The sequence below is a fragment of the Haliotis rubra genome, unplaced genomic scaffold (assembly GCF_003918875.1).
Source record: "Haliotis rubra isolate DU_JTF1 unplaced genomic scaffold, ASM391887v1 Scf173, whole genome shotgun sequence".
Taxonomy (NCBI): Eukaryota; Metazoa; Mollusca; class Gastropoda; order Lepetellida; family Haliotidae; genus Haliotis; species Haliotis rubra.
The window spans coordinates 691,703-702,874 of NW_025765703.1; the positions used below are offsets into that span (position 1 = coordinate 691,703).

General features: G+C 39.5%; 1 protein-coding gene across 3 annotated transcripts in view; it reads right to left on the reverse strand.

Moving 5' to 3' along the window:
- Window positions 1–10,478, reverse strand: part of LOC124272791 (neuronal calcium sensor 2-like) — an 80,580-nt gene extending 70,102 nt beyond the window's left edge. For 2 of the 3 annotated variants that reach the window (XR_006897430.1, XM_046707998.1), the window contains exon 1: window positions 10,200–10,478. The gene's annotated coding sequence lies outside the window, so the exon portion shown is untranslated. Of the gene's footprint in view, window positions 1–8,493; window positions 8,693–10,199 lie in introns of those variants that run through there. The other variant, XM_046708000.1, reaches the window with a different exon arrangement.
- Between the last annotated feature and the right edge of the window lie 694 nt (window positions 10,479–11,172).

The window sequence follows — 11,172 nt, forward strand, 5'->3', positions numbered from 1 at the left end:
GTTCTCAAACTGAACTACTTAGGCAATGTAGACTTGCCACATCATTCTAGCCTTGAGTTAGACTCCTTTATAATATATTCCCATGGTCTGGGAGACAGACCAAGGAAAACTGGTGCAAAGACATTTAATTAACCAGATTGATTATCTCCACAGGGAATCTGACATGGGTAGAGATTCAGCTGTTGCTGTTTGTCTGGTGCTGTTCCTTAACATGGGGGATGCAAGGGTATTGTCCTATGTCATTGTAACAGGTAACATGGTAGAGATTCAGCTGTCACAGTTACTGGAGCAGCCAGCAGGACAGTGATACCCATCCCTCTAAGGAGGAAGGATTACTCCTGACTGAAACACTAATCTCTGTGAACACCACTTCCTCCATTTTCCTTTGTTGTCCAAATGTGATAAATACCCATGTCACATTGCAGGACAGTGGAAATAACCTTTACTTTAAAAAAGTACATTCTGTACAAAGCAGGGGTTAAGAGACATGGAAACTGTGATACTGCTGAAACATAGCTGATGACACTTCTGAAACATAGCTGATGACACTTCTGAAACATAGCTGATGACACTTCTGAAACATAGCTGATGACACTTCTGAAACATAGCTGATGAAATATTCTGAAACATAGCTGATGTAAAGTGCTTTTATATTTTTTCTTTTTGGGGAGGGTCATGACATATATGTACACTGACAAGGAGAAAAAGCACATCTAAAAATATGAAATCCATTAGAGCAATAATTTCACCACATTAGTGCATCAAAAACCTCTCCGACCCACCCACCCTTGCAAGGAGTGACTGGTTAAGTAAATAGAATTCTTAGCTACTTAACAATATCTATAATCCATGACAGTAGAGACCGCCTCCGTGTTGTAGTGGTTAGAGCGTCCGCCCGGAGAGCGGAAGGTCGCGGGTTCGATCCCCGACCGTGTCATACCAAAATACGTTAAAATATGGTACTTGTTGGTCCCTGCCTGGCACTCGGCATTAATGGGTACATCAAGGACTGGTCGGCTCGCAGTCAGTATAATGTGTCTGAGTGGGGTATTCATGCTTCACTGCAGCATGGTATCTCAGTGGGCTAGCACTATAAAACCAGCTTAAGTCTGGTCTAGTACAAGCAGCCGCACATACACATGAGCGAAATATTCTCAAGCACAACGTTAAACCCAATTCCACCACCAACACCTGGTGACCATCACAGTAGAAACTTCCACAGCATCAGTAGGTAGGTCAGCTATCATGTTACCTCACAAAACACTCTATCAAACACAACTCTAACTTGAAACAGACAACAAAGGACACACACATTTTTTAGCATACAATTGACAACAAAGAAAATGATATCATTAGGTCATGCTTACATGTCTTTGACGTCAATGAATATAGAGAGAGCCAAATAATCTGGACTGACAAAAGATGCTCACACAAGCGTGCTTGTGGCAAGTAGTACACGTACATACAAACACCTTGATCAAACCACAAGTTGAGAAGTTACACCCTGATTATACAATTCTACTACTGTAGTAGGTGCCATTAGTCCAAGGTTCTCAGAGACAGCAGAACAAACAGATGTGTGGTAATGGCCCTGTTTAAGCTTCCTGGTCAGGTTTGAGGTTTCAGTGATAGAAACAAAATAAAAGAATCAAGCTCTTTATGGAAACAGAAATAAGAAGTAACAATGTCATGTACTTCATTAATATTTGATATATTTCTCCTCCCAATCTACTTACTGTTATACTACTAAAACCCATGTCATTCTTTCCTCAACTTTAGCACCAATCCTCCCACATAACTTTCTCCCGTAATCAAATGTCCCTGAACAAACCTATTCTTTCTTTGTCACCCTCACCCACATATAGTTGATATCACCTTCCAATTAACTCAGACAAACCAAAACAGTAATGATAAGCATAGATACAAGACACAGAGCCATCTAAGACTGCCTATTCCCCACCCAGGGTGGATGTAGATAGCCGTACACTGATCGGGTTACCAGACGGACACATGCTCCTGACGTCTCAGCAGTGTCAAACATGGCTGCTGCCTAACTGAGTGTGTCATCTCTGCCCAGTCACTACACCTACATAGGTATATGCTGCTACAATAAATGACTACAAACACAGGTATAATCTCAGCTGCCCATACAAATACCCCATCATGTGAAATGCCAACTGATATTTCTGTTACAAGCATTTACCCCCAAATCTTCAGTCAACCTCACTACCTCAGGTGAGAGGCAAGAAGATAATGCTAGCCATTTGATATCTACTATTGAGTATTAATGTCAGTGCAAGCCCGGAGACAGGAGTGACACTTTGAGGCTATATAAACACCTTGTACAAGGACACTCAATGGGTTTCCACAGAAACCACAGTGAAACCTCGAAAGGAATGAGCATTGTTATATGCAGCACTGATACAGCTGTCTGTCGATAATACAGCCTTGACCTTGCAAACTAGTGGTTGACCCCATCAACAACAATCAACATTATGGAGTACAACAGGAGGTCAGCCCGGTCATACCCTGTAGCCATCCACTACTCAACTATGAGGGCACCCAGCCTGATTTGGCCTGGTGTTCTCACACACAGACAGGCATGGGGTGGGAGCAGGACAATTGCCACCCGGACATTTGCCACCTGACAATTATCACCAGGACAACAGCCACCTAGGACAACTGCCACCTAGGATAATTGCTTTTAAGAAATGTGTAATTAAAAAATTTAATTGGGTATTTATTTGTGCAAGATTTGTCAAGTTGGTTATATGAAAGAATATGTTGTTATTTGTTATGAATTACCATGTCAAACTCAATAAAAGTTAGTAAAGAAACTGAATTATGTGTTTATGTTTTGGGTGGCAATTCACAGTCTGGGTGGCAATTGTCCTGGGTGGCAATTGTCCTTGGTGGCAATTGTCCTAGACCCGCATGGGATACAGGGCAGCGAATCTGGCAGCTTTACATAATGACAAGTGTGAGGCACATGGTGCCTATTCTGTACACAAATTCATTCAAAGAGAGAATTATTGAGTACTGGGGATCTAAATATTTGAAATTTCTGCAGGTTTAAAGCATAATCCGCTGATGACTGCACTTCTAACTGTTCCTGACAGTCATGTAATTCCAACATTTGCAGGACATTGATTGTAGTTATCACACACATGGGGAATAGCATTTCTTATAATGTAGTTTTTATCATCCCAAACAACCCAATACCTAACAAGCTTCATGTGATCAAAATCCAGGGAATATCCCTCAGCTTAATGGAGGAAACATCTGTCAATTATTAATCATGTTCTTCATATAGCATGTGTAGGTGTTTGTGACACTGCAGAGTCACAATGTAGTGTTATAATACTTTATTCACGATATATCATCAGATGTGCTAGGCATACTGTGAGACTGTAATTTGGAATACAAAGGATCAGAAGTGCTTACTTTTGGAAAATGATGTCTTTAAGGCCAGACAAATTATATTTCTTGTTTTACAGACTTTTGTCTGGGGAAGGGAGAAAAAAATAAAAATAAAATCACAAGTCAAAGTAATATTCCTTCTAAATATTAAAAGTATTTTACTTCTGGCAATTTATGATATGTATATGGGGCAAAAAACTATCAAAAAAAATTTTCTTGTAAGTTTACATTTTTGGCCAATAAAAACATTAGGATTTTATTTTTTGAGCAGGGAAAATTAATTTTTATTTTTTTTCTTATTCTTGAAAAAATATGGCCGGCGGATCCGTAAAACAAGAAATAAAATTGGTCTGGCCTAATGTTATTTCTGGACAATACTAAATCATGATCAATAGATTGATAAAACATGATAAAAGTAAAATGTTATTAGTTGGGGCCTGTCAAGTCACAGTGTGTACAGGTAACTGGAGAAATAATGTTACAAGATAATACTGAATAAAGCATGTCATAGATCGTATCCTTGACTGAGACTGAGGCTGTACATTGTTTTTTCATCACGTAAGTTTTACTAATTGTGTCTCATTATCAGCTTCCACTGAAGATAGCAGGGGATTTTACTCAGAAGTTATCCTTCTAAAATAATATCAATAGTACCAAAGGTTTTTCATGATGTGCTAAACTCATGTTCACTGATGGTGAACAGAAGAAAGTACTAGAATCTCTCTTGCCTGAAGGGATAACAGGTAAAATGTGTCACAAGACCAAAGCTGTAAAACTGTTTGGGGCCAACAATTCATCCACTTACTGCCCATAGTTTTACTTTACATAGTTTGTGAACTTTCAACCCAGTGGGTAACTCCATTGGTATAGCCTTGCAGCAGACGGAGTCATGGCAGCCATGTTCTTCTTGTTGACCAGTTGTATAGAGACCACTACAATTCTTGAGTCAGTGAGTGAGTTATTCTTTCACTACAGTGTCAGGCATGGTGACACAAGGCCACTGCAATTTGAATATTTGTAGAAAGGACAGTATATGTACAAAGGTATAATGGAAACTCAGTTCCTCATATATCTACATCACAATCTCTGCTAGAAACATCACTCAGTTCATTACTCAGGGAATTAATCACAATGTTCACCAGTTTCACAGGTCAAAACACTGGGATACAGAATTAAACAAGACACCATCAAGGTTCAGTTGAGATTAACTCTTCAAAATAACTCTTCAAAAGGAATTCATACAAATATAAAGATTGATAAAAGCAGCATTGATCCAATCATCCAATGAGCTAATTTCTATATTTTTGAAATATTAATGTGGTCTTGATGAGACTTACAAAATCAATTCTGTCATTCCTTTGAAATGAGTTTGTAAATGAGACTGACTTGCATGACGGACTAATAATTAGATATTATTCAGCTGCAGCAATATGAATGAAGTAACACCTTGAACTCCCATACAATACATGGTTCAGCCACTGCACACACACACCTTCCATATCGTGGCTGTTACCGGGCAGAGCTAGCTGCAGGGAGGGAACCTGTTTCCGTTCACACACATACATCGTCTCACCGCTTCCATAAAAACTCCCGAACCTGCACCATGCAGTATAATTGCGGCAGGAAATTGCCCCCTGTAGACGGAATATGACAGTTTTTGCTACATTGTTTCCAGAGTGAGGTCTCCTGATAACAACATATTCACTTTTATTTCAACTACCACCTGGAACATAGTTTGCCCAATGTATAATACTTCCAATTAATAAAAGCTGTTAAAATCCTGAAATATTCAATGTTACGTAGCAATGTAACTTTTGCACCAAACTACAAACTTCTTTAATTTACATAGCAGTAGCAATTCAAGATATGAATTATTCTAAATAGACACCACATTGCTTTTTATGTGGAACATTTGTACAAAGTTTGGTGTGACATGCTATTTGGCAGAGTACTAACTTGAGTTCACAATTGTGTATTGCACCATCAGGAATTACATTGATTCAAAATTAAAGTCATTCAACCATCTAACTAATCGTTCCCTGAATGCATGTCAATCAGTCAGCCAAGAACAAATTTCCATAATCTCTGTCGATGTGCACAAATGTATCAATTTCTCCTTGGTATCAAGTCCAGTTCAAATAGCATAATGACTGAGTTTATGCTCCTAAAGTACAAGTTTAGCATATTCCTTTCACCGTGATATTAGCATGAGCAGGAGCTGCCAGCATGAACCAGAACTTGGCTGAAGGCTGAATAATGAGACAACAGTCACAACAACACAGGACAACAACATCCACACAGTGTATTCTGAAAAACAGAGAAATCACTGAGGTGAATAAGGCTCTCCCTGGCAATCACAAACAGACACCGGAAGTCCATACAAAACTATGCAATAACTTCTACCTTTGACTGCTCAAATCCTCTCATTTTATTCTGTATGAATGAGACAGTTTGAAAAGCTATTTTCCAAAACTTTGCTGAATGAATTTATAAATGTGCGGGAAACATTGTCACTGGTTTGACTTCAGGGAAAAGAGGAGATGGCTGCATCTTGAACTGTGGCACTTTTAAATAAATGGCCCTGAGATGTTGTAAAACCTGCCAGAAGGATCAATCAATATGACCACCCTGCCACAGGTGCTTGCAATGATAGGAACCCAGGTGTATTGGACCTCAGTGATTGCACCCCTCCCTACAAAACCCATATCCCCATTTGCTGACCAAAATACCTTCTAAACTGCTAATTAACCTTTCTAGCATGTTTTCAAAAACAATATTTCTTGCAAAGTTCAAAGACATCCAAGACTATCATAAAGTTGCTAGTGTAGGCCCATGGGCCTATCAGATGTGTCAAAGGTTTTGAATTTAGCTAATAAATGTGATTCATCCCTTTCAACTGATACAACTGTAAGAATTCAAAGAAATTTTTCCTTGTGCTTATGTTTAACTTCCAAATTAACAAACCTATTATGCAAATACATGAATTCTTATTATTGTTCTTATCATTACATTTAAGTACACATTTACAGTAGAGTGCATTGCAAAGAGAGGTTGGGTGATCCTGGCAAAGTCAGGCTTGTTAAGCTCATCGTCTTCGAACTCTGTGTCAGAGAATATATCACCATATCAGTCACCATGAACACCTATGAAAGTAAAAGTGTTAAGATGACATTTACCTCAAATACCATATCAGTGAGTAAATCTGTCATTTATCTCAGTTAACCATGTCAGTGAAAGAGTTAATCTTTCAGTTATCTCAGATAACCAGGTTGGGTGATCTTGGCAAAGTCAGGCTTGTTAAGCTCATCGTCTTCGGACTCTGTGTCAGAGAATATATCACCATATCAGTCACCATGAACACCTATGAAAGTAAAAGTGTTAAGATGACATTTACCTCAAATACCATATCAGTGAGTAAATCTGTCATTTATCTCAGTTAACCATGTCAGTGAAAGAGTTAATCTGTCAGTTATCTCAGATAACCATGTCACACTTAATAAATCACTCGACATCCTCCTGTATATCTGATCCTGGCAAGGCCATCACATACATATCGTAGGTGTAATGTACACAAACAAAATGAATGGTATGATTTATGAGGCTTGCCTCTAAATTCAAGATGATAACAATTCCAACTCCCCTTCCATATCATAAATGAAACCCAAAATGTTACTCCAAACCTATTATTATGCTCATACATTGAATTCTTCTTCTTATTATTCCTATTATCATATTTAAGTACACATTTACAGTAACATGCATCGCAGAGAGAGGTTGAGTGATCCTGGCAAGTCCAGCCTCAGCAGTTTGAAGGCTGTGTCATTAGTTATCCACATATATAAACAGTAGTTGTTCTTTAACTCCTTTTGAGTTGAATACATATTGACAATGGGGCCAGCATTTACATCATGTTTGTCTAATTGATTCTATAGCTATATTTTTCTTCAGACTCTGTGTCAGAGAATATATCACCATATCTCAGCTGAGTCACCATGAACACCTATGAAAGTAAAAGTGTTAAAATGACATTTACCTCAAATACCATATCAGTGAAAGAGTAAATCTGTCAGTTATCTCAGTTAACCATGTCAGTGAAAGAGTTAATCTGTCAGTTATCTCAGATAACCATGTCCGAGATAATCTCTTATTTATCTCAGTTATCCATGTCAGTGAAAAGGTTAATCTGCTAATTACCTTAGTTAACTATGTCAGTGGTTTTCTGTCAGTTATCTCAGTTAACCATGTCAGTGAAAGAGTTAACATGTTACCTACTTGCCTCAGCCGTTTTGTCTATGGAACAAGTCCTCAAACCAAAACATTTCATCAAACATAAGCAAGCATACACCTCAAATCCTCTTGGCAGTAAAAGAAACACTTTATGGAGAAAGTGTAATTCTAGATACAACATATGTTCATTTGACACATTTCACTGGATATTCACTCAGTTCAGACACCTCCTGGCACATAGTTATAGTCTGATCCCCAACACTTCTAGCACATGAAGAGTTAATGTTTCCCACTTGCCCTCCCCCCATGCAAGTTCTGTGCAGCAGTCAGTGTGCACCACCCTCCCCTACAGCTAATGAGTACAGTGCTCAGCTCAACAACACACCTTTGTTAAACAAACCACTTGTTACGCCAGTCAGCGGGACCTCGTCACACACCATGTTCCTGCAGATGGACTTCGCTATAAATACACCTCCACTTTCTCATTCCAAATATTGAAGTAACACCCACTCGAAACCCACACCTACTTTTTAAGGAGTTCCATCAAAGGGGAAATATCTAACATATATTTCTCACATTCTCAGACAAATCCATTTCTTAAACCCTCATTGAGCTGGCTATAGCTGGACGTACATTACCACTTTGTGTAATGTGTCCTGAAATACTCCATGTATTTAGATCTACATTCTAGTAAATCAATTCCAAGATATAGAAAATATTCACTTTCATAAATATTTCTACCTATGTGATTCTCAATACATGTATATTGAATATTCCTTCTTCAAAGCAAATTGGTGCTGTTGCTATCAGTATTGCTGGATGACATTTATGCAAACTTCCACATACCTTCACGCAAACTTGATAAAATGTCAGCTGAGTCTAAGCTGAAGCATCCAACATGTGCATTTCACACAGTTCAAGCGAGGAAGTTTTGATGTCTTCTCAGTGATCCCTCACATGTGAAATGTCTTGCATGAGATTGGCCCCTGCTCCTTGCCACTCAGTGCCTCAGTGACTTCACGGTTTAATGAAGCTATGATCACTCAACCATGACATTCACTGACAATAAAACTTCACTCCACCTGAACACTGTACAGAAGTCCATGTTTCCCTAAAACCGGTTCTACTGCACATTGAGTGGGGTACCTCTTCAAATCAAGCTGTGTGACGGCTCAAGGGATTTCAACATCAATTCCCAACATCCACTTTGTTATGTCACAAAGCTCATTGATCCAGCTGTTGATTAGGGTATTATGTCAACTGATGATCATGTAATCAGAACACTTGTAGAACCTAAAAACAGCATTCACTTATTAGACTGCCATAAATCACTCGACATCCTCCTGTATATCTGATCCTGGCAAGGCCATCACATACATAGGTGTAATGTACCGAAACAAAATGAATGAATGCGGATTTATGAGGCTTGCCTCTAAAGTCAAGATGGTAAAAATTCCAACTCCCCTTCCATATCATAAATGAAACCCAAAGTGTTACTCTAAATGCCACCTTAGCATATCTAGAACTTAACACATGAACACAGTTGAGGCAGTTTGTAATGCTGGTAGAAACATCTCTCTAACTCCAGCCTGCAGAACCCCATCACTAAAGGATTTGTAGGAACATGCTGGTCAATATACTAGTGCCAGAGTCCTCTCAAAGACACACCCCAGTCCCGCTGTGAGGCACCAGGGGCCCTTCATAAAGCCAGAAGGCACCATGCATGTAATGTCAGGTAATTAACAATCGCAAATAGCAACACCATGCCATAAAGTACATAGAAATGTCAACGCCATAAAGAGGAGAGTTTTAATACATACACTTTACTCATAATCTCCACAGCACAAACAATGCCTCTATTTCTAAAGGGCCCCCTGAACTGATGGCCATGAAAAGAAAGATCGACTGTGTTTTCTGGGAGAACTGATGCTGAGAAGTTATATAATATGCTGATGGAATATGTAATGTGATTGGTTGGAGGACCAAGTGCTAATGGACAGCTGGGTCAATACAGGAGTTATCAAACACCGGGCTCACCGATCACACATACTGAATCCAGGTATCACCCCTAATCTCTGTCCTAGGTAAATGTGTACACCATATCCTGATTATTACCAGAGACCATTTACAGATAACTAGTCTCTGTCATTACCTCTCTATAACACTCCTGTAATGAGTGAGATTGCACATACAATTTACTTTGTAAAGAAACTAATAACTTTATCCAATCAAACAGACTGCCTCCATCACCTGCTCCTACAACATTTACAGAATCCAACACAAACAGCATGTGCCGCAGACAGTTATCCTATTTAATGATTCAGTTAAATGTAAATAAGCTTCCAAGGAAATGCTAAGCTCCTCAGTACCGAGCAAACTTGGATACTGGACCTGTAATCTACAAGTTCAAACGACTGAATAACTGGCAGTTAGCCCCAGACATTACCTCCTCCATGAGTTAGCCAACCTGTGATATACATCTCGTATCACACAGCTGGAACCTGACATATAACACAGATGTAGTGACAAGTATGACATAACCACTAACTCACCAATTGGTGTTGCTGAGCGTCTCACCACATCCACCAGAGTATTAATCCGGGTGTCTTCCCTGGCTGGCTGTGTACGTATCCAAACCCACGTCAACAGAGTGTCAAAACATTAGGCAGAGGTGGAGGCAGTGTGCAGGTAGACAGCGCTCACCCTCCTCCACTGTCACTGAGCTCGCTCACAGCTATAACAAGGGACACGATGGATCGAGTGTGGAGGCAGGCAGGCCGGCCGGCTGCTTCAGTCAGTGCTGCTGGTTGGTAGCAGGGAGCGGGAGAGAGTACCTGAAACAGATCATGTTAACTTGTTATACTCCGATGAATGAATGTCACTGGTGATAATATACACACTGTCAGTGTGAGGACACAGTGATACTGTCAGGATTAAATGTTACTTTATGAACACATGTATTATTATTATTATTATTATTATTATTATTATTATTAAGGCTACTCTATAGGCACAATGCTCCGGTTAGGACACAATGCTCCGGTTAGGACACATTGTTACTGTTAGGACACATTGTTACTGTTAGGACACAATACTAATGTTTGGACACAATGCTAATGTTAGGACACAATGCTTTGGTCAGGACACAATGCTAATGTTAGGACACAATGCTCTGGTCAGGACACAATGCTAATGTTAGGACACAATGCTCTGGTCATGACACAATGCTACAGTTAGGACACAATGCTCTGGTCAGGACACAATGCTAATATTAGGACACAATGCTTTGGTCATGACACAATGCTACAGTTAGGACACAATGCTCTGGTCAGGACACAATGCTAATGTTAGGACACAATGCACAATGCTGGTCAAGACACAATGCTACAGTTAGGACACAATGCTCTGGTCAGGACACAATGCTCTGGTCAGGACACAATGCTCCGGTTAGGACACAATGCTCTGGTTAGGACACAATGCTAATGTTTGAACACAATGCTAATGTTAGGACACAATGCTCTGGTT